The sequence below is a fragment of the Glycine max genome, chromosome 17 (genome assembly GCF_000004515.6).
Source record: "Glycine max cultivar Williams 82 chromosome 17, Glycine_max_v4.0, whole genome shotgun sequence".
NCBI classification, from domain to species: Eukaryota; Viridiplantae; Streptophyta; class Magnoliopsida; order Fabales; family Fabaceae; genus Glycine; species Glycine max.
In genome coordinates, this window is record NC_038253.2 from 22,680,036 (window position 1) to 22,703,705 (window position 23,670).

Sequence of the window (23,670 nt, forward strand, 5' to 3'; positions counted from 1 at the left end):
GTTACATGATAGCCAATGCACTGGATAAGGATGGTAAATTCACTACTGCCCAAGTCTCTCGAAAACTTAAGCTGCTTGGTTTGTCTCTTCCTCTGAAAAGTTCTGGAGGAAAAATGCACCCAAAGGGTGCAGATCTCATGGATCGTTCAAATGAAAGGATGGATGAATCTGATGATGAGACATTGGTATCACTGGTAAAAAGGTAATGTGTTTGGTCTGTAGTTTTGCAAAGCCATGCCATTAATACTTCTGCCTGTTTGCAAAATAATATTCACTCATTGACATGTGTAACTTCTTTCAAAATGCCTTACATTGTTTCAAATTTTATACATAGCTAAATTTCAATACTTTGTCAAATGCAATTTTATTGTGCTGTCCAGATGGATGAGTCTCTCCTAGATGTCGTCCCTTTAACTATTATTTAATGTTTATATAAATTTAGGAAGAAAATGGAGAGTGGCAAATTATCAAGGGGACAGTTACATGGGCAAACCAGTGAGGATAAATTGTCAAAAGGCGATTCTGATGATGAAATGCTCAGCTCTGTTCTCAAGTAATGTTCCTTTACCTTCCCGTTTATAGGATCACCACTTTACTGATCAACGATAGGATCAATAATGATGGTCACAAATTTACTTTGAGCTGGTGATTCTTCCGGCTCCTGTTTCTATCTGCTTTGACTTAAAAAATGATGAATTTGTCTCATCCATCAACCACTTTTGTTTTATTTGTAATTAATTTTCTTTTATTTAATTTAGGAAAAAAATAAATAGCAAAGTATCAACTGAACAATTACTTGAACCCATTAATGTGGATTCATCGTCAAGAGATGATTCTGATGATGAATGCTCAGCTCTGCTCTCAAGTAAAATATTCCATACTTTCACTTTTCTTTCTTGGATATTATTGATCAATGATAGGAACATAAATGTGCATATGACGAATTTAGTTTGAATTGTTTATTTTTTTATGTGAAATCTTGCTACAATGTTAGTTAAGTTTGTATGTATGGAAAAATTCCTTTCTCTTGTAAATTTCTTAAAATTAATTACCCATTGTCTATATCACATGTAATTTTAGTTGTTTATTCTAGCACTGTTCGTATCAGATTTAATTTTCTTTGTATTGGTATAATTTCTGGATGCAGAAGAACTAGACGACCATCTCTTAAATCAAAGCAAGTTGAGCTTGAAAATATCCAAATTCATGAGAGAATAATGGGCGATGATTCTTTCAATGGACGCATAACAGAGGTTTCGGAAGGGTATGCCTTTGTCATCACTGTCATTTTTATTTTTGGTAATAGAATTTTATTTAGTGTATAATGATGTCAATGAGATTCATTTTTGCTAATATAGACTAATGGCAAACTTTTACCACTTAATGAGAAAAGATTTCTTGTTGCAATAGCACACTTTTGCTAGTTTGATATGATTATTTAGGCTGACAATTGAGTTTATTAACATTCCTGGGTATTTAATCCATTCGTTGAACTATAAATTTTAGTAACATTTATAGTTATTCAAATGTAAATATGAATCAAGGGGTGCTTCTCCTTAACTAACACAGCAATCAGCATTGATGTCCCTGCAAGGACTATGCAGGTATAGTTATTCAGATGTAAATATGAGCATACCAACTAAGATTTTACTACATTTTGATGATTTTCTCTACTTTATATCTTATAAATTCAAGGTGTCTATAAATTCAGCATTGATGTCCCTGCAAGGACTATGCAGGTATAGTTGATTTTCTGACTTGTTTGGTCAGAAAGATGCTAAAGAAAATGAAAAAGCAACCCCTCTTGTTTGTGGAACTCCTTTTCTGGAAGACTCGGAGGGAATGCCATTACATCAATGTTGAATATTTGTTGAGCGAGCTTGGTCATTTGAAGAAAGAAAGTGCCAATTGGAATAACACTCTGGGAGATGAAGAAATTGGTTCATCCCCAGCAAAGGTGTGGACACAGGATATCAAAAGTAAGATAAAACCCTCAAACTTTGCTTCTAAGCTTTTATGTATGATTTTGTACTTTCTATTTCTTTTGAGAAATTTTTTTGAAGCACTGAGATGACCATTTTTAGAATGTGGGACCAATTTTCAATTTATGCTTGTTGATTGATTGGTTGGTTCATAATTATTCTTGATCACTGCAAAGAATTATCTACAATGAATCTACTCTTATTTTTGTTTCTTTCTTCTGTAGAGACAAGCTTGATGATGTTATTAAAGGCTTTGCACCTACCTCTGGCAGTAACAGTGACAAAGATGATCATAAGTACGTTTACAACTTGACATCAAATTTTACTTGAGATTTTATAGTTTCTGATACTTGGTTTACTTGGACATAACAGTGGGGAGCAATTGATGGAAGATGAATCTCAAATTGCTCTAAGGAGAAGGAAGAAACTTGTTCTTGATGGTGATTTGGAAAGACAAATCAAAGATCTCCATGAGAAGTAGGTTTGACCAGATCAAACTTTTGTCTGAACTTTGGAGCATGATTTAAATTAGAGCCTTGCCAAAAAAAAATTCAGTCTTTTTTTTTTTTACATCATTGGTACAGACATTCTTAAAAGGAGTGAGCAAGATAGATCAATTCATAGCTTTTCAATATTTTGTTGAATTTCATTATTTGTACTGTATTTCAATTCATAGCTTTTCTTGTACTAATTTAACCTGAGTTTATAAATTTCCAAAAATTAAAAAAAAATCTCCATATTCTACATCGGTTCAATTATAAACGATGTAGAAAATATCCTCATTCTACATCGGTTAGGCGATAAACGATGTAAGAACTCTTCAAATTCTACATCGGTTGATTGAAGACCGATGTAGAAACCTTTCCATTCGTGCCCATTCTACATCGGTTTAGTGATAAACGATGTAGAAAATCTCCTCATACTACATCGGTTTGACGATAAATGATGTAAAAACCTTTTATTTTCTACATCGGTTGATTGATAATCGATGTAGCCACGTTACCATATCTAGTCATTCTACATCGGTTGAACTATAACCGATGTAGAAACCTTTCATTTTCTACATCGGTTGACTGATAACCGATGTATAAACCTACCCATTCAACATCAGTTTCATCCTTAGAACTGCTGTAGAAAGCTATCCATTCTACATCGATTGTAGCTAAACAACCGATGTAGAAAAGTCGGCCTTCAAAGACGATCATAAAACCGATGTTGTGATTCAACGATCCCGGGTTACCACCACGCATCATAACCGATGTAGAAAGGCCGTTAGAACCGATGTAGAAGGCCTTTTTTTTTAGTAGTGTCTTCTTGGGAGCACGCAATCTTACATACTGCAATATTGATTCACATCATGTCAACTAGTTACAATTACTTTTCCCCTTTGAAATTAATTTTTGGTGAGCAACCTAATATTTTCCACTTGAGAATTGGTGGGCATATTGTGTATTCTAATTGTTTCATCACAACACATTTCGATGAGTCATAAACAAAGGTTGGGAATATATGTTGAGAATGAATTTTCATTTATAAAGATTTATATGGCTCATTTTGTCAATTGTTATTTTGAATTAGTTTTTCCAATATAAGGGGAAGATAGTAAGCAATTAGATAAATGAGATCAGTTGAAATAAATTATCTTGATCCTCTTGTACAAAACAATTTGAACTAAAAGTTTAATGGATAATTCACTTACAAAGTTTAGTAAAAAAGAGTGGTTAAATCATATGTATCAATTGTTAATGCTCTAATAAATTTTGTTATCCCTCTTGGACACTACAGTATTGAAAAACAAGTCTCAGACATGCATGAAGCGCGGTAGACTCTTTGATTCCAAAGATGAAAATCCTCAATTATGAAAAGGATCTAAAAAAATTAAGATGATCAAATTGAGGTTATGAGAACTTTAAAAGGTTTCTCTAACATAATTAATGATTTAGTTTCAAACAACTCAGGTACCTAGACTTAGTGAAAATAAAAAAATCTCAAATTTTTCATGAATGAAATATGATGGAATAAAAAAAAAGTTAGTGTTATGGTGTATTTCCATATAATGTAGTGTTAAATGTAATAAATGATATTGAGGATCAAGAATCAAAGTTCACTAATGACTATTGACAAAGAATTGATTGGCCAAAATGAAAAGAAAGTACTATTGAAGCATAACTAGACTCGCCTGTTAAGCAAAAGGTTTTTGGACATGTAGTTTGTACACCTAAAGGAGTCAAACCAGTTAGATACAAATGGATTTTTTGTGCAAAAGCAAAATGAAAAAAGTGAAATTGTGAGATACAAAGTATCACTAATTGCTCAAGAATTTTCACAAAAGACCCAATGTTGATTTTAAATAGGCTTATTCACTTGTAGTGAATGCAAGTGTAGTTTTTATATTTAATTAGTAAATTAAAGTTGCTCATGAAGGACTCAATTTACATCTAATAGTTGTAAATTTGTATAGGAAATTCTGAGATACAAAGTAAAATGAAAAAAGTGAGATTGTGAGATACAAAGTATCACTAATTGCTGAAGGATTTTCACAAAAGACCCAATGTTGATTTCAAATAGGCATATTCACTTGTAGTGAATGCAAGTGTTGTTTTTATATTTAATTAGTAAAGTTTATCATGAAGGATTCAATTTACATCTAATAGTTGTTGTTTCAGCCAATTTGTATGGCTTTATGGAAAATTACATTTATATGAAAACTCCCCAAAGGATTTAATTTGTCCAACAATGCAACTTATAGAAAAGATTACTCAATTAAATAAGTCTCTTTATTGATAAAAATAATCAAGATGCATGTAGCATAAAATTATCTCAGTGTGTATTTGTTAAAAGAATGATATAGAAATGATACCACGCTTGTCCTTGAAAAATTTTGAATATGGATTTTTCACAATTGTTTATGTAAGCAACATAAATATCATTGTAACTCATGCATAGCTTCTAAAATCTATAGATAGCTTAAAAAAAAGTTTGAGATGAAATATTTATGAAGGATAAAATTTTGCTTAGATTACAAAGATACTTAGAAAAGTCTTTAGATGTGGACAAAAATCCTTTTAGAACGAAAGAAAATGATGGAATTAGTTGGTCCTGAAGTATCATAGTTTTTAGTGTTATAAAAACAATAATGTATCTTGTTAATTACACATTACCTAATATTGCATTTAACTATATATATTTACTAATTTATTAAATTTGTGTGAGAAAATAATTTAATTTAAGAGGCTATCTAATCACATTAAATTAGAAATCAGAATATTATATTCATGAAAACATTATAATATCTAATTTCTTAGCCGAGAAATTAGAATATTATTAAGTAGTAAAATTATATATAGATATTTTGTTGCTAAAAGTATATATATATATATATATATATATATGAATCATATTAGTCATTTTTATTGAAAATCATATTTTTATTTTTATCTCTACCAAAATAATATTCTTATTCTATTAAAATGGTAGCTTTGCTTATGCATGTCATCATATATATCAAAGGTTCATACATGTCATAAGTGGACGGAATGCAAGTTATTTTCTATTTTTTAAATAACTTTTTATTTCATAAATATTTTATGGGATACGGGTAAATTAGTATCCAACCTGATCGATCGATCAATAATAATAATAATAATACGTAAGGGATAAATCATGTTCTTTAATGCACACACAAAAAACCATATTCCTTATTTGCTAGAAGATTATGCTTTGTAAAAATATCTTTGAATAAGATTAATTTTTATAGTGTTTTGTGATTATGATTATATTTTTTAAAAAGATTTTAATTTAATAATTATCATATTTTTAATTCATATTATTTATTTATCAATTTCATATTAATTAAAATGAAGATAACGATTAGATATATGAACATTTAGATAATATCTAACCAGATATGATATCATATTAAAGTAATTCACATGAATACGAGTCTCATATCGAAAATCAATTCAAATGAAGAAAAAAATTATGTTTTGAAAGGATATCAATGGTTAAGATAGAAGAAAAATTATTACTTTTTATGAATACACCAAGGAGAACTTCGGGTTAAAAATATAATAATCAGATTTTGAAATCAAATAACGCCTCATCTATAAAAAATGAAATATTTTAAAAAAGGTAATGTTTTTTTTTTCAAAATATTCCAAAAGGTACACAAAATAAATAGGAAAATTCTTGAAGCTTTTTGTGCAATTTAATTTGTAGTAAGGATTTGTTTGGAGTGGGAGAATGGGCCGGGTAATACGGTACCCAACTTAGAGTCTACTCATTTTTATCCTTAATTATAGAAATTAAAATTTAATATTATAATATATTATAAAATTTGAAATATTAAATCATAATTTTTATATTATTTTATTCATGTTTTTTAATATAAAAGAATCAAATATTCAACATATTAATTATACTACAGTAGTAATTAATAATTTAAATATTAATATTCTTTATGATACATGATTATTACACTGCACAAAATTCTTACTATTTTTATTCCTAATTCAAACCAGAAACAGATAAAATAAAGTTTCCTAAGTACAACAGTTTTGAAAGCTAAAAATGAGGGTGGCTCGCCTTTATACCCAAAAGCTCATACTAAGATAACTATAATGCAGGCACATAAGATTCTAACCTTGTCTGCATGATGTCGGAGAGCTGCCTTGTGGTATGCCTTCTTGATATCTGTTGCTGTATTAGCTGATTAGATTCTTCTGATATTGACATTGTAAGAGGTTGGGTCTTTAATAACCTTACGGTTCTGAATGAGGTAAGGCACATAGCAGAGTGTGTGAAATTGAGAGAGATGTTGAATAAGAAGAAAACAGAAGTTGAGAAAACATCTTCTAGCTATCTTTATCTTTTGGTTTTTGGCATAGAATCGGTTTTCCAAACTTAGTAGATATTGGTGCATACCCAATACTTAGGAAGTCACATTGCATGACTTTCGTAGCCAAGCTAAGAGTCATCTTTCAACTTAAAAAAAACACTATAACAAAGAACACTTGACTAAGAATTATATCTGGCCAACAAATGGATAACAACAATATCTAACCATGCATAAAGAATACGTTCCAATGATTTCTGAACTTGCTGCTGCTGGAAGAATGGAACATCAGGAACAATTCTTGGACAATCAATACCAATCTAACAAATATACAATGACAACAGTAAAAAACAAGGACAATGTTTTCATGAATAATTAAGATACGAATATATTAAACCTGGGAATACCTGACGATGCATGTTGACCTCATCATCTGAACGTTCTGTATCAGGAATATGATAATACTGAGAAATACAGTCAACATACTCAAGGCGTTTCCTTCTTAGAACTCCCTCCCTTCTATCTGAATTAGGTGGTGCACATACTCAGTATATCTTTAAATTTCCAGGAAGACAAAATGCTACCCATAAAAACACATGTAACTGTGGGTCAATAATGTTGACCCCTTACTCAAATAATTCTCTATAGTGTAAATCACTTCAATTTAAAAAAAAAGAGGAAAAACTGCTTAGAAATTATTCTTATCTTTAGCAAACTTGTGGAAATAAAAAAAAAAAGATTAGCGTTGAAATTAGAGAAAGAATAAATTCTCTCATTTTTTGTGTGTGCAAATGTATTTTGTCTGTGCAAATGTAAATATACTGAAAAAATAATTTGAGGATGATCAAAGTCCGGATGACTAATTTAAAAACTCACGTTTGTGAAGGTTTAACTATGTTAAGACTTGCCTAAAATTGATTTTGCAGTAAAAAAATAGGACTTACCTAAAAAAACTATCCTAAAAAAAGCTGACGTTGACTTCCTCCTTTTATCCCCCATTCATATTTTTGTTGTGTACTTGGTAAATAAAAACTTTTTCCACAGTTCATGGATGACATCCTGGTACTGGGGCACAATCCCACACATACCAAAGAATACGAATCCTCATGAAGAGAAGGGACGCAAGAACATTCTCTCTCTCCTACTAATTTTTTTTTTATGTTGTTCAACTTTAGTGATTACATTGTAAAGTGGTGATCACTGTGGGGACAAAAAGCACTATAAACACTTGGATCCTACATGAGTAAAAGAAACATGGAAGATACTACTAGCTAATTATATGAATGTTTCATTTTCACTTCTACTGACCCAAAGTAATGTTGTCAAATAAATGAAGATTCTTATTTGTTATATTTACGGGGGTGACAATAGTTTAAATTTTGGACTGCAAAGTAAACATAGGTGTAGCACAACAATTATGCAAGTATTGGGGGGCCCCGTATGTAAGGCTTTATAATGTAGGGATTGTGGGGTCATTGTTCTGCTGAGGGGGGTGGCCCCTGTCTGGTGGCCTTCGGAAATTATTGATATTTGTGTCATGTGTTGCTCTCTTCACCTTGTTCAACTTCTTTTGGTGCTCATTTCAGGATCATGTCACCATTAGGGGATCCAGTTTTTGCAAAAAAAAATTAAAACTAAATATTGGTGGGTAACATGCCTTGCTATCAACACCGTTCATTATGAATGACTGTTAATCCTACCCAATTAATGATCTCATTTCAAGATATGGTTGAAGCATATCAAAATATCAAAACATGTTTTGAGGAAAACCAAATTAAAATTTTGAGAGACAAATAGTGTACTCCTATCTCACTTGCCGTTTATGGGACAAGCATGTTTTGCTATGGTGCTCAAGGAGTGAGTGAGATTATTCAATCCTTCAAGTGAGAGTGTTTTGGAATATATTTGTGGTCACTAAGTCCATCCTTGCAATTACAATCAGCAGCGATTCATTTAGCATAAGCAATTTGATTTCATTTTGTATGCTTGTTGGCCTTTGAATACACCAATGTTCACTTTTTGTAACATTACTGTTTTCTTCGTACGAATTGGTTCCGTTGATAAGTTTTCCCTAGAATAGACCACATTATTGGTGCGTGCTAATTTGCTGGTATATAACTAGAGAGTTGTCATTTGTCCGCTTCTCTTGACTTTTTTGGTACCCATCCACTATAGTTACCACTAATTTTGTATTCTAATGGGTTTGAAAGTTAACGCTAAATCATGAAGTCAGCCATCTGTTGATTGATTTTTTATTTATACACTACTTGTATTTTTCATTAAAAATAATGTTCAAATATATAAAATTATTATAGATGACAATTTTTTCTAATTACTATACGCTTTAGTTAAATTAAATAATTTTGTGTTAATTGATTCATGTGTATGGTTTCATTATTATAATGTGCTTGTTCCAACAAAAGCTATGACAAAACATTTTAAAAAGCCCCGGTTTACTCAAATCCAAACCTTGACCAAAATAGTTGCCAACTAGGGACTAAATGTAGGAACTGATAGTTTTCTTTGTTATGGTTTTTGTTTTAAAATTTATTGATAGTCTAGTTGTTTCTAGTCCAGTCCATTTATTACTGCTAGAGAACTGGAAATCCTGAGAAATTATTATGATTGAGTTACATACTCAAAAAACAAATGAGTACTCTATTCACATATATTTGTGGCATAACAAATTGCTCCAGATGATGTATATAAATTTAAAACGAACTTTGATGGGATTAAGTGGAGAGATAAGTTGGAAACTTAGTGCAATAAAGCACCTGAGTGATAGAAAGTAAATCGAAATTAGTAATTGCTATTGCTAGGTCATTTTAAGGTCCTTTCATTCTGAAATTTGTCTATGTTTAGAAGAATTGCGTTGGTTAAACTATTTCTTTGTGCCTTATAGTTCCTATTTTAAATTTTAGTCGTTGCAAAAGAAAATTGAGTTGTAGTAGCCATATGAGAAAACATTAACTGCTAGCCTCTACACATGCATAAGAATTATTAGTTTATATTGTCATGAGAAATTGCATCCTGTCATCCATGTCATACAGTACCATACTAATAAGTTCTACAAAGGTCTTAGTTATACTCAGTTGTAATGACTTCAATCTAAAAATCAATTTTTTGTTGTAATGACAGGTTCTTGAATTGAATAATAAAGTATATTTGAGACGTCATGTTCGAGTTTTTATTGCTAAAGGAAAGGGTCAATATACCTCCAATAGAAGGTAATGTACATATTTAATGAAACTTTGCAATTGTTTTGCCTCTAGTGACTGTTTGTGGACAAAAACTCCACTTTTTATGCATTTTTTATTTTTAAATTGTACATTTTACTAGCCATAGTGGTATTTTACTAGCACTGGTGTAGTTCATGGATAAACTTTGCATAGATAGAAGAGAGAGTGAGTAGAGAGAAAGAAAGAGACACGTGAGAAAACTGTAATCGGACACCCTCGAATGTATAGTGATCCTCATATTTTATAACAAGGTTAACAGAGTAGTGCATAAGTACTTCCCCTGAAGTTGAAGCCTTAATAAAAAGAGACCATGTACATTACAAATTTACAACTTTGTTTTGGGTAGCCTTTGCAGCTTCAAAGTGGTTGTGCTGTGGCAGCAGCCACTTAGATTCAAAAGGCTGTTTTCTACCATGGCCATGGCCATGGCATGGCCTTGTCTAGAATTATTGGGGCCTAAGAAAAAATTCGATTGTGTGAGTTCAATAATCAATTATTAACTATATCAATTTTTTTATATATGTTAATTATTAAATTTTATGGATTTTATAAATAATGATAATAAAAATATTGTGTCATCTTTTTTTATCCTCATTTATCAATTTAGAAAAAATTATCCTAAACGGTCGTTTCTGGTGTGCAAGCCAACCATTTTTTTAGATTTCACATTTCCTAGAGACAAATTCAATATATAGTATATAATTAAGCGAGAAACAACTCTTAACTTATAAGCAGTTTTTATATGATTTATGAGTTCCATCCAACTACCATCCAACTATCCTAGGCACTAGTTATATACACCCGCATATTTGCTAAGTATATCCATCCTTGCTCTATATTTTTTTATCGTCAATTATATCTTTTTATTTGTTAAAACATAGTTCTAAAAATTATTTTCCAGAACAACATATTTAATTATGAAAAGTATTTTTTAAATTAGATATTTAACGGAAAAAATTATAAAGGAAAAAAATATTTGTTATAAATTAGATAAATAAGACAAAGTTAGAGTTGTTTGTTTGTTTTCTTGAAAGAAAAAGGCAAGCTTTATGCTTCTTAAAATAAATGAGGCAAATATAGACAACCTATTTTTTTTTTTTCACAAGATAAACTTAAATTCCAGAATCTTGTCATCAGTGTCCTTACTTAAGGAATTAAAAGTTGAAAAGTTTTGTTGAAATTCATGTAAAAACACATTTAAAATTTTAGGGAAAACATTTTTTGCATTCCAATAATTTTTATTTTTTTTACTTTCTTAACAGGCACCGGAGTATTTACCTAAATTTTAAGTGATCAGGTTTGCCTCATTTATTTCTAGTGTTATATCTAAGACGCGTTAACAGTATTGGTAATTTTTTTAAAAAATTTATCATCAGGCAAAAATGTAAGGATTCATATACCATCCTTAACGTACTACTTCAATGTTTTCAATGAAATTCTTCTGGAAGAATTGCTAGTATACTTATGCTTTATCATTTAATGTTACTAAGGATGGCCTTGATGAGCTAGTAGTCTTCTTTCTCCTCCCACATTTTAATCGAATAATTAATGAGAAAAAAATGTAAAGAATATAATGTATACATGACTAATATGTATGACTTACAATTACGAAGATGTATGCCATGTGATAACATGAAACGTGGCATATGAAGAATGTATGACGTATGAAGATTGCGTGATGTCGTGATCTATCATACGTAGGAATTACATGACAAAAGAAGGCATGACATGTTGAAAATGTGTGATATATATACATGTAGTGACAGAGCCTTAAATTTTTAGTTGTGATGATAATATTTATATATATAATTAAATTAGTATTTTAATTTTGCATTATATATGTGAACTTGAGAAAGGTAGCAACTGTGTGCGTGATAAAATTACTACTAAATTTAGTCATTGACTTTCTAGTGTGTTGGTATATTGCAAGTCATGGAAGGAAAATATTATAATTTTTTTAGAGTTTAATTTCTATCACTTTCAATATAAAAGATAGTAAATTCTCAATAAATCAGCAATCATGAAAATATATGTGAAAATTTAATAATTAGATGACGGTATAAATCTTGTATGAACTATTTTCTCTAATTTGTTTTATTTGGTACCATCATAATTAGGGTCTTAAGTTCCCTAGTGGTACCCATGAACTTTTGTCCTTTAGACCGATTAAGAGACTAATTCTTGATTAAGACTTAGTCACACTTAAAGCTTATCGTCTCTCTCCAAGAATATATTTTGTGAGGGATCAAACTTAGGTTCTCCTCCACAAACTAAGTTACACCTATTACAGATTTATGATGCAGATTCGATAAATTTAATTTCACACTGGCAAAAGAATAATAGGCCAATTACAGTATTTGATGAACAAGGTTCTTTCCACCATTTGGTCAAATAAATAGTTGCTAAAAGCATTGCTTTACGAATATAACCAGTACTGAACATATTTTCCGTTTACAAATTAAATGACTAATTTGAGAACATGTGATTTTGCATTCATTCGTGCATCCATAAAAGAACAATCAATTCCCCCAAATCAGTATCCTCAAGCCTACACTACAAACTGTAGATCAAGGGATTCTTGTTACAAACAATCAGGCAACTGAAGCTAAAGAGAAGCATTTGAACATAATAATATAGGCAACAAAACTAGCACAATCTACAGCTTCCAAGAGAAGCATTTGAACATCAGAAAGTGCTCGAAAACTAAATCATGTTGAGACGAAGACACTTCACGTTCAGCTAAACCATCAGTATTTTTTACCTTCATTGAGGGTATGGTAGAAGTTAAGCAACCAATCTTCCTTATTTTTCTTCTTGTCTTCGCTCTCATCAAGTTTTAGGCCTTCCTTGGTAGCAGAGACCAACTTCTTTCCCTCAAATTCCTTAAGCTGACCAACAACATACTCAAAAATAGCATCAACCATATAGAGAACCTCGTACCCCTTCTTCTTAAGCTTTTCAAGGAAGGGGAATTCTCGATAGCTTTCTTGCTTTCACCAATAATGTAGTAGATGTCATTATGTCCTTCCTTCATCCTGGTAACATAGTCCTTCAGGCTGGTCATCTCATCACCACTCTTAGTGGAGTGATACCTAATCAATTCACCTAGCTTTGTCTTGTTCTGATAATCCTCATCAATACCAAGTTTCAGGTTGTTAGAGAAGGCTTCATAAAACTTGTTATAGTCTTCCTTGTTCCCAGCAATTTCAAAGAACATGTCAATGCACTTCTTGACCAAGTTCTTGCTGATGACTTTTAGGATCTTGTTCTGCTGCAGCATTTCTGTAGAAATGTTGAGAGGAAGATCCTCAGAATCCACAATACCCTTAACAAAGCTAAGATATTGAGGCATCAACTCCTCACAGTTGTCCATGATGAAGACATGGCGAACATACAGATTAATGTTGTTAGGCTTCTTCCTGGAGTCAAAGAGATCAAAATGTGCCCTCTTGGGGATAAAGAGGGACAACCTTAAACTCCAGCTGACCCTCAACAGAAAAGTGCTTAACAGCCAAATGCTCTTCCCAATCATTGGTAAGACTGTTGTAGAAAGCAACATATTCTTTTTTCATAATCTCTTTAGGTTTCCTCATCCAAATAGCCTTCTGCTTGTTCACCAATGACCACTCGTGAGATAAAAAACAAAGTTAATGGTCTTCTTTTTCTTCTCCTCATTCTCCTTATCTTGATACACATCTTCAAGTTTACCCTCCTCATCCTTCTTCTCTTCCTCATCCTCATCATCAAAAATCTCCTTTTCAGTAGTCTTCTCAATCCAGAGAGAAATTGGATAGCTAATGAATTCAGAATGCTTCTTTATCAAATACTTTAGACGACGTTCCTCAAGATACTCACGTTGATCTTCGTTAAGAAACAAAGTTATCTTTGTTCCCCTACCAAGGTTCTCACCAGATGTATCTCTTGTCACAGTAAATGAGCCGTTCCGGCATAGGACTCCTAGACATATTGTTCATTATCATTGTGCTTTGTGGTAACAATAACCTTTTCAGCTACAAGATAAGCTGAGTAGAAACCAACACCGCACTGCCTAATCATGCTCACGGTAGCACCAGCAGTCAGGGCTTCCATGAATTCCTTGTTCCCAATCATTGTTCTTTGTGGTAACAATAACCTTTTCAGCTACAAGATAAGCCGAGTAGAAACCAACACCGAATTGCCCAATCATGCTCACAACAGCACCGAACAGAAAATTTATTTGATCCCGTTTTGATTTGATGACTCACTGCAGATGGGTTGTCAATGTAAGAAGGCCTTAGTAACGGAAAGTGTTAGAGAGTCCCTGCATAGTTGGTGTAAAAGAGTAAAACACAAGTCTAAGCATGATTTGTTGCATTCACACACCGCAAGATCAGTGTGTTCCCTCAAATCAACAATTGATGAGAGGGACGAAATAACAGTAGTATCCAGTACTCTACCACAGGTAATGGCTAACTTCATATATAGTATTTGTTTACATGGTAGAAAGTATGCAAATAAGCCACAATATGTTCGAATCCTGCATGGATGTAATTGTGATTAATATGTGAATGTTGTTAAGCTCTAGTTATTAGTATATGTTTGAATAACTTCTTCATAAGGTATGAGTGAAAACTCACATATATACTATATAACTGGAATTTCATTTTTCAAATAATTAAGTGTTTAAAGCTGCATAAGAAAAATCCTATTAATATATATAAAAAATGTTAGGTACAAGTAGTACTCACTAAGTTCCCATTACACGTTTTGTATTTGCCTGGTTCTGTCCTATTTCAAATGCCCTTGCCATTAAGTTCTGGTTATAAGTGAAGCTCATTTGTTGGCTTCATGATTTCATCTAGCTTTGTTACGAGCCATGTCATGAACAAAACAAAAATCCATCAGTTTGAGACAACTGCTAAGATTTATGTTTTATTTTAATTTTATGTAATTATATGCATTACATGAAACTAATTCATTGACGCTACAGGCTGACTTCTTATTAACTTTTACATGTAGTTTTACCTAACCCAGAAGCATAATTTTTCTATAATTGTCAGTGTCACAAGCTTCGGCTCTTTGTTTTTATAGCGGTGTCATTATGTCTACTATTGCATCTACACTTTCTAAAATGAAGCTTTATACATATATTCATTGTCTGCAGCAACGAAGAGATTGATGTGTGTCATCCGGACTTTTTGCAGTGCGACAAAACTCAATGGTTATATTCCTCCAAATAAAGAGGTCTTAGCAGTTTTCTCTTGAAGTTTCCTTTGAAATAGAATCGTTCCTTTTAATTTCAATAGTAGATTTATCTCACTTGTATGACATAATTTATTATAGTATATTAATTTCATTGCAGAATTTTGACCGGAGTAGTACAATTTCATTGCTGAATTAAGTCTCATATGAGACATGAAGTATAATTATATTTGCACATATAGTTACTGCCAATATTGAACAAAAAAAACAAAAAAAATATTGATTCTACATCGGTTGATGACACAAACGATGTAGAAAGTACCACATTCAACACCGGTTATTAACAAAAACCGATGTAGAATGATATGACTTCTACGACGGTTGTCAGCATAAACAATGTAGTAAGTACGCATTCAACATCGGTTCTCAGCCAAAACCGATGTAACAATGACGTAGAAAAAGCACCATTCAACATCGGTTATACGATACCACTACGGTGCCCAAAGGACATGATGTAGAATAGCAGCTATTCTACATTGGTTATCAGAACAACCGATGTAGAAGGGTACAACATACTAGTACAATTATTGCAGCAAGCGATGTAGAATGTAAGGCATTCTACATCAGTTTTAGGAATAACCGTTGTAGAAGGTAATACATTCTACATCGGTTTGCTGCTAATAACCGATGCAGAATGTTCTCTTTTCAAAGACGGGTTTTATAAGACACCCGTCTTCGTAAATGACATATTCTACATCGGTCTGACAATCGTCGTTGCAGGATGCCTGACTTTCTACATCGCCTGTTACTATGACACGTTAAAACCGATGTAGAATGAGTCACAAAACCGATGTAAAAAGCCTGTTTTGTAGTAGTGATTAACAGTGATAAGAAAATAAAATATAATAGAGTTGTGTTGTGTTGTGATGTGCTCCATAAATACAGTAGGGACCAAAACGGTTTCCATTTTACTCCAACTTCAACAATCGCTCGCCACCAAACTCGCTTTCGCTCTCTTTTCATCATCATCTTATTTCTCGGTGTGATGGGAGATCAAGGTGGTGGTGCTGGTAATAGTAATGGGAAGGCAAAATTACAAATTACAATTTTGGTCTTAGTTCATATTTAAGTGTTAACTAACTGTTACAAACTTATGTTGACTGACATGATTATCATTTTTGGTTCCATCTTCCACCCTCAACAACCATCTATTGTTGCTCAATCATTTTGGTTTCATCTCTCATCCGCAACAAGCATCTCTTGTTCCTTTTCATCCCCCAATGTTTAATCTTTCCTCAAACTACCTCCACTCTCTCTCAGAATCCCACCCAAATCCCCATAATTCCTTCTTAAACTTAGACTATCAAGGCCAAAGATCTGAACCCAATTGCACCTTCCATGAAAGCCTCCCATCTTCATTAGCAACACCAACAACAACAAATCAATACTTGCTGGGCCACGACAACATTAATAATAATGCAAGACAACAACTCCATCCATTCCCACAGACCAAATGCCTCTTACGCAACTTAAAGAAACGAAGCAGAGCTTCAAGGCTTGCACCCACCACCGTTCTCACCACCGACACCAACAACTTCAGACCTATGGTTCAAGAGTTCACCGGAACCCCTACACCCCCTTCTCACCTTCCTTCTCTCGCCCAAACCATTTGCTTTCAACAACTTCATCAAGGACTTTGTTACATAAAAATCCCATTGAAGGGTTTTTGATCCACCAGCGATTACCATTGAAGGGTTGTGGTAATTATTTTATTGGGTTAAAACTGACGCACCCATTAACAGAGAATCAGCCGTTGAGACGTGTCAGCCAACGTAAATTTTTAACAGTCAACGTTTAAATCTGGACTGGGGAACCAAAATTGTGTGATTGGATATAAAATGAGGACTTAATGCATGAATAATTTTAAAGGAGAACCAAAATCAAAATTGAAGACAAATAAGGAGACAAAATTTGCAAATTTTTCTAATGGTAATGGTAAACACACTAACACGAGCACGAACAACAATGGTTACGTGGATATTGCGGAGAGAGCAATGTGGCCGATGAAGTGCCCTCCCCTCATTTCTCGCTCCCTCCGCGCCCCTCCCTCCGACCATTCTCGCCCCGTTTCTAAGGTCGTCGTCTCCATCGACAATGACGATTCTCCCCCTAGGTTAGCTTCATTCTTCTCGTTCTCTCTCTTCTTGCTAATTATAATATTCAACATAAAAAAATGTGCATGTTATGTTATGCGTAATCAATGGACATTGCAACGGTTCAAGCCTTCTGGATGGAAAAAAAAGTAGTTGAGAGGGGAGACTCCTCTGAGTGACCAGTCAGTTCTATAGCAGAGATTAGTCATTAGCAATGCAATGAGTGGTTGAAAAAAAACAAAAAAAAAAGTAATTGGGAGAGAAGACTCCTCTAAGTGGCAGTCAAACGAACGCGGTGAGGTTAGTTGTTGGCAATGCCGATGGATATTTCGCATTGAATATAATGGGATGATAAAAAAAATATTGGCATTGGGTGGTTGCAAATGCTTATATTGTATTGTATTATATGCTCTATTTGGTTCTGAGTGAAAGTGTTGAGAAAAAGAGAACCACTTAAATTGAAGGCTCGATTTTGGTTAAATTAGTTCTACCGAAATCGGATTCATTAATTGGGTGGGTGGAACGTGACATTTCAAAAACCTCTTGGATTGAAAAAACCTGGAGATTATGGCCGAAATCATGGTGTCAGACCCTTTTTTTAAACCTTGCTTGGATTGAAAAAAAGTGCATGAAGGTAGAAAATAAAATATAGTTCACTTCTAATGTGGGCAATAGTTTTGGTTGTTAATCATTTTCGTTATATCCTGCGTTTTTTTTTACCTTAGCAATCATATTTTAATTTCTTTTAACCATTTTTACCTTAGTGGTAGAAAATAGAATATAGTTCCTTTTTAATTTCTTTAAAATTTGCTTTTGGTATTGTTCTCTAATCAGAATTGGAGTTTAACCTTGGTATGGTAGTCTGCCTAATAGAGGTTTGCGTTAAGCATAGCATAGGTTAGTGAACCCATAATTCAGATTGAAGAGCAACACAAAAAGCTCCTAAGGAATTGCATATTGTCCTTTGTTGTGTATCATATGACAATAGTTAGTGATTGTAACTATTAATAGCACTTTTTCATGTGATTTTTGTCCTTTTATATTGATTGTTTAGTTAAAATACAGTTTACAATGGAGTTGGCTGGAACTGAAGCTGGACATATACCCAGATGTTATGTTATGGATATGTCTAAAGACTTCATTCCCATGTCTGTGTTTTCAGACACACGACAAGCTAAATAATATTCATGTTTTAGTGACCATGTGTATTGAAAGTTACTTTAGTCGATAATTAAGCTCATTGTTATTTATATCTTTGTTTGACGTGAAGTAGCTGCCTTTATTTGAACACTCTAAGCTGTATATTACTTTCATATTATTTTCTCTTATTCTGTTGTCATTAAATGATTAGGGTGTTCCTTCATAAAAGAAAGAAATGAAGGTGTTCACTTATTTTAATTCTGTAGGTTGAAATAAGTGGACCTCACGTATATCAACTATGAATCATATTTTTCCAATAATCAGAAGAATTGAAGATGCATGTGCATTCTTTTATTCATTAGTTATGAATTTGACTTTCCAATAATTGAGTTAATCTGTTTAACAAAGCATGCAATTTCGAAATTGAACCTGTAATTATGTTACGAACCGAAACTAAGCTACTTTATGCTAAGCTACAATAAGTTGGTATTTCATAATTCTTCTCTTCTCCTTTACTTCTAGTGGAGTACATTATTTATAATATGAAACTAGGTCTAAGCGCTCTTGCACGATAGCCAAAACAGAATAACCAAATGGGTGGGGTAGTGGGATAGAATTCTGTTATAACAGATTCTGGTAGGTTCATATGGCACTTATTCTCTTGGGCCTACTATATGCTTGTGTAGTATTGCTATCAAATTACTTTGATGGAAAATGAAGTAATGACTAATATGATTGTTTGAAGGGAGAATCATAGAGCTATTTATTTTCATTTTCTGTAATGTATGTTGTAAACCCCCAATAGTCCTTAAATGGTTAACCAAACATGCATTTACAATATCCATGGGCCAAACTACTTCCTTTTCTACCTTTCCCCCATATACATCTAATCACCAGAGGTCTATCCGAGAGATAGATGGGTAATGCCAACTATGAGAAGCTCAAGTTTTGCATGCATATAAAAAAATAAGATGTTGAATGCAATGCATATAACGAAAACTCATTAAAAAGTATTAGGACATTACAAATTTATTGATCAGACAATGGGAGGGGACTAATAATCCTCCTAAGTCTTAATTAAATGCTTAGCATTTTGTTACTTTACCCTGCACTATCATCCTTTATAATTAAATTTTTGGGTATGTTTACATGTTTCTTTCGATTGTGTTGCTACATGTTCCGATTTATTTAGTTATATTAAAGATAGACAACTTTTTGGTGTCATTTCAAGTTTTGATGCAGAGGATAACTTTCTTCAATATGTTCAATTATTTTTAGTTATTTTTCCTACCAATATAGTTTATGTTATATGCCAAAGAAAAATAATAGTAGGAAAGAGAATTTTACAGTCAACTCAATTCCATGTAAATTTTTCTTTAATTTAGATATTCCGCCTTGGCATCTTCTAGTTTTCAATACAACATTGTAAATTTCAAAAACCACTTGCTGCAAAATGGAAAAGATGAATCCAAATTTTTGTGTCTTACATTTCAAGGTTTTGGATTTTATTATCAATCTTCCTTGTCCCATGAAAGATCTCAGTTTTATCCTAAGCCATGAGCTATTTATTCTGGACTAATTTTGTACCCTGCAATGTACATTTGAATATGCTAGTTGCTCAAAAGATAAAAGCAAATTATAATTCAAATATGATGGTTATTGATTTTATCCTCCAATTTGATTAACAAATTGTCATTTGCATTATTTAGTTATTTTTAATACTTGAGCAAATGATTTCTGAATAGGCACTGTTGCAACATTTTTTTCTTCTAATATTTCCATTCCCATCCTTTATTACAGACCTTCCCATTTCCATCTGCTTTCATGTGAAGAATTCTTCTATTACTTGGAACTTCTATCCTTTTTAAAATCAAATGACGAGGCCTTAGGATGAAATCTCTTGGTTTCCTTGAATTTTATGATCCCAGTTTTTTCTTTTTTTGATGATGGTAGGATTTGCACTGTAGACTCTTATGAAGGTTTTTCTTGTAAATCCTTTTCAGTTCCTTATTCAACTCCATTAAGAACAACTGTCTTTTTTATAAGCTCTCCTTTTGAAGTCTAAGACTCCCTCTACTGAGAAATCTTTCATTTGGTCAGAAACACTAAATAAGAATAATAGTTTTGATGTAAGCTCCATTTGAACTTGTAGGCCTAGGATCTTCTTCATCAATGGATTCCTTTGCTTCTTGGAAGATGAATGGCAGCAGAATGGAGAAGGAAGAGAGAGAGGAGATGCCACTTCAAGGAGAAGATGAGTCTAGAAGATGAATCTAGAGAGAGAGGAGCACGAAATTTTGTGCTCTAAAAGAGCTCTGAAATCTGAAGTTTAATATTCAAATGATCAAAGTTCAAAAAAATGCACACACATGACCTCTATTTATAGCCTAAGTGTCACACAAAATTGGAGGGAAATTTGAATTTCAATTCAAATTTCACTTCAATTTGAAATTGAATTTGTGGAGCCAAACTTTGGAGTCAAAATTTCACTAATTATGATTAGTGAATTTTAGTTATGGTTCAGCCCACTAATCCAAGATCAATTCCAAGATTCTCCACTAAGTGTGCTTAGGTGTCATGAGGCATGTAAAGCATGCACAAAGTGTGACTATATGATGTGGCAATGAGGTGTAGTAAGCAAATGCTCACCTCCCCCTCTAAAATTTAATTGGATTGGGCTTCTATCAATTCAATTAAATTTATTTACAACTACACACATCAAATATTCACTGTGCATGTGAAATTACAAAACTACCCCTAATACAAAAACTAGTCTAGGTGCCCTAAAATACAAGGGCTGAAAAATCATATATTTTTAGGGTACCCTACCTACAATATGGAGCCCTAAATACAAGGATTGAATATAATGGCATCCTAGTCTAATATGTACAACGAGAATTGGACCCAAACTTGGCTCATGGGCTCAAAAATCTACCCTGAGGTTCATGAGAACCCTAGGGCCTTCTTCAGCAGCTCTAGCCCAATCCTCTTGGAGCCTCTTGCTCATGGCTCTAGTGACTGGTCCCTTCCTAGGGAGGATTGCATCATCCCCTTCCCCTTGAAGAGGATTTGATCTCAAATTTGTTAGTTCCTCCTTGTCAATATCAGCTCCACCTGCAAAAGGAATTAAATCAGAAATGTTAAAAGTGGTGCTGACTCCATACTCTTCTGGGAGGTCCAACCTATAGGCATTGTTATTGATCCTCTCCAAAACCTGAAAAGGTCCATCCCCTCTAGGGCTAAGCTTGGATTTCCTTTTAGTAGGGAATCTATCCTTCCTAAGATGGAGCCAAACCCAGTCACCCTTATTAAGAACTAGCTCTTTTCTTCCTCTATTGCCTTTAGTTGAATACACCTTTGTTTGGTTCTCTATTTGGTTCTTAACCCTCTCATGCAACTTCTTTACAAACTCTGACCTAGATTCCCCTTCTTTATGTATAAAAGAAGTGTCTAGTGGGAAGGGAATGAGGTCTAACGGTGTTAGGGGATTGAACCCATAGACAACTTCAAAAGGGGACTGCTTGGTGGTTCTATGAACCCCCCTGTTGTAGGCAAATTCTAAATGAGGAAGATTCTCATCCCAAGACTTATGGTTGCCTTTCAGAAGAACCCTTAAAAGGGTGGATAAAGAGCTATTCACTACCTCTATTTGCCCATCAGTTTGTGGATGACAAGTGGTAGAGAAAAGAAGTTTAGTTCCTAGCTTAGCCCATAGGGTTTTCCAAAAGTGGCTAAGGAACTTAGCATCTCTATCTGACACAATGGTCCTAGGCAAACCATGGAGTCTCACGACTTCCCTGAAAAAGAGTTTTGAGATATGGGAAGCATCATCCACCTTGGGGCATGGTATAAAGTGTGCCATCTTGCTAAACTTATCCACCACCACAAAGATAGAGTCTACACCTCTTTGGGTTCTATGAAGCCCAAGGACAAAGTCCATACTAATGTCTACCCAAGGTGCAGATGGGATGGGTAAGGGTGTGTATAGCCCATGAGGCATCACCCTAGACTTGGCTTGTAAATAAGCCACACACCTAGTGCAATGCTTATGGACATCTTTCTTCATATGGGGCCAATAAAACTTTTCTTTGAGTAAGACAAGGGTCTTGTCTATCCCAAAGTGGCCTATGAGCCCACCCTAATAGATCCTTGGGGTATGCAAAGCTTTCCTTCTTTGAACAAATACCCCTCAGCCAAATAGAATCCATCTTGGACCTTTTTCCCATAACTCTCGTAAATGGGAGAGAAATGTTCATCTAAAGCATACAAGTCCCTAATATTATCAAATCCTAGAATTTGAGCTCCTAAGGAGCAAAACAATGTGTGTCTCCTAGAGAGGGCATCAGCTACCACATTTGTTTTTCCCTTTTTTTATTTGATAACATATGGAAATTGCTCTAGGTACTCTACCCATTTTGCATGCCTCTTGTTTAACTTGCTTTGCCCTCTAATGTACTTAAGTGATTGACGATCACTATGAATGACAAATTCCTTGGAAACAAGGTAATGTTCCCAAGTTTGGAGAGCTCTTATTAAGGCATAAAGCTCTTTATCATAGGTGGGGTATTTGAGGGTGGCACTATGAAGTTTGTCACTAAAATAAGCAATAGGGTGCCCACCTTGTAACAATACAGCTCCAACTCCCACTCCAGAGGAATCACATTCTAGCTCAACAGTTTTAGAAAAGTCAGGAAGAGCTAGAACAAGTGCCTTAGTAAGCTTTTCTTTGAGAAAAGCAAAGGCTTGCTCTTGTTTTTCACCCAGGTAAATGTCACATTCTTCTTCACCAGCTCATTGAGAGGTGATGCAATTGTAGAGAAATTAGGAACGAACCTTCTATAGAAACTTGCTAACACATGGAAGCTCCTAATATCTTCCACACTTTTTGGGGTGGGCCATTCTTGGATGGCCTTGATTTTCTCAGGGTCCACTTGGACCCCATTTCTACCAACTACAAAACCTAAGAAAACTATATTATCTACACAAAAGGTACACTTCTCTATATTTGCATAGAGGGTGTTTTTCCTAAGGACTGAAAGAACTTGTCTGAGATGTCCTAAGTGATCATCAAGGCTCCTACTATACACTAAAATATCATCAAAATAAACAACTACAAATCTACCTATGAAATCCCTTAAGAC

At 33.5% G+C, this 23,670-nt stretch overlaps 1 pseudogene; it reads right to left on the reverse strand.

Moving 5' to 3' along the window:
* Positions 1 to 12,415: 12,415 nt before the first annotated feature.
* Positions 12,416 to 14,165, reverse strand: LOC100796137 (heat shock cognate protein 80-like; annotated as a pseudogene).
* Between the last annotated feature and the right edge of the window lie 9,505 nt (positions 14,166 to 23,670).